The sequence below is a fragment of the Parasteatoda tepidariorum genome, chromosome 3, assembly GCF_043381705.1.
Source record: "Parasteatoda tepidariorum isolate YZ-2023 chromosome 3, CAS_Ptep_4.0, whole genome shotgun sequence".
Classification (NCBI taxonomy): domain Eukaryota; kingdom Metazoa; phylum Arthropoda; class Arachnida; order Araneae; family Theridiidae; genus Parasteatoda; species Parasteatoda tepidariorum.
This window is the reverse complement of record NC_092206.1, coordinates 68391230-68393320: the sequence shown is the minus strand read 5'-3', so window position 1 is coordinate 68393320 and position 2091 is coordinate 68391230.

Below are 2091 nucleotides of genomic sequence, written 5' to 3'. Positions count from 1 at the left end.
ATGTTTTTTTTTTTTAGATTAAAGACCACTGCCCGGTATAAGTTGTTCCCTGAATAACAAATTTAAAAGCTGTTTCTGCATACTCATCAGTATCTTCAAAATTTCCTCCCGCATTGTAATTCTGCCCGAACGCAATACAAGTTCACGTTTTTATTTCTCACTTTTTCCGAAAGAAGCGGTTAATATTACTTTTGACGATTTGTATTAATTATAATAGGATTTTTAACCTTAATGGTAACACATATACAAGGAGGCTTACTCATGTCCCAATGCTATATAAACAGTTTAATCACATTTACCAAACTTCATTGGTCATTATTAATAATAACCAGCTATTATTAATAATTACTAAAATAGTAATAATCGGATTTATCACTTTTAACTTAACATATATACTGCATCCACAAGTACCGCCTAAGAACGAGTTCGGTACAATAAAAAGTATTATCGGAGTACTATCTGAGTACAATAAACAACTAACAGGCTTGCTAAACAGGTACAAACGTTTCGACATAATAAAAAAATTTTCACTTATAGACTTTAAAACGGCTGTAGTGAGTAGTGTAACGACAAGCTAAAAATAATCAATTGACGTTTAGTTTGCGGCGAAATCTTTCCTAAGAATATTATATTAGCAAAATCTTAATATCGAAAAAATATTTTTTTAATGCCGCATTGTGTCTTAAATTAAATACTTTCTTTTATTGATTAGAATAACACGAATGTATTTCAAAAATAACTTAGCGGATTTTAAATCTCGAAAATAGTAAAAGAAAATAAATTAGTTGAAAATACATAAAAATGAAAAATAAAATAGCCCATTAAAGTCACCACAAATAAGAAAAAAATCATTGAATTGAAGAAATATTTTCTTTTTCAAAATTTATAAAATGGTTTTTTTAGAACAAAAGAAATAGAAACATTTCAGCTAAAAAGTCTATCTTGAAAGTAAAAATTGTAATGGCTTAGTTTTTCTTTTGAAGAAATTCGAAATGGAACGCGAAATGAAATGACAGATGATTTATTTTCCTCTCTCAAAAGACGCTTACGTGGATTATTTTGTTTTCAATTTGCATTTAGATGATTTTGAAGGCAACATTTAACATATCCATTTTTTTGCTGGAAAAATGTTTTTCTTAAAACTTTTTTCAATTGTATTTAAAAACAGTTTTTGTTATTTAGTAAGTTTGACCCCATTCTAATAGCAATTTTTGTTTTAAGAATTGTTCTTTTAAAAAGGAATGACATTTTTGTTAGCTATTTTGAAGAATAATTAATTTTATTAGAGTACATTTTACTGAAAGATTTTTTTTTTAACATTACTGAGTGAATTGACGTTTTTTTAACTTCACATGATAAGAACTGACAAGAACAAGAAAGAAGCTTTCATTGATACTGTGGCAGTTGCCAACTTGGCGAACACCGTCTATTTTGGCAATCTTTGAAACAAATGGCTTTTCTACATTTCCGACATTTTGAGGGTCAAGATGCATTGAGAAGCAAAATATTCAAAAATTCACTAAGATATTGGCTATTTTTCTTAGGCAAAAATGGTACGTGAGATATCATTTTGACTTTGATTTATGAATTATACACTGTTCGTTATAAATAATCATATAGTTCTATATTAAGAACAGAAAGGAAGTTCAAATTTGTGATACAGTGATTTCACAAAAAAATATTTAAGACAAAATTAGATGCTTAAGACATTCTTAAATCAGCAATTAATTTAAATAATTCAATATAACATTTATTACTGAAAAAAATCTATTTACCATATAAAACTACTATATAAATACAGATTTACGATATGAAATCTAAAGTATATAGCTATTTTGAAACAATAATGAGGTAAAAAGCTGTAGATAAATTGTAATGAATTGCTTAAAATTATAGTTGGGTAAAACTGTTATAGAAAGCTTTGAATGTTTTAATCATAATTAGTATTATTAAGGTAAACTTATTCAGTTCTTAGTTCTCACAAAAGATGTTAATCAAAATATCACTTTATGACGAAATTAGACATTAATGCTTAAACCGCTAAGAGACAAAACTGAAAATTTTGACTGAATATATATATATATATATACA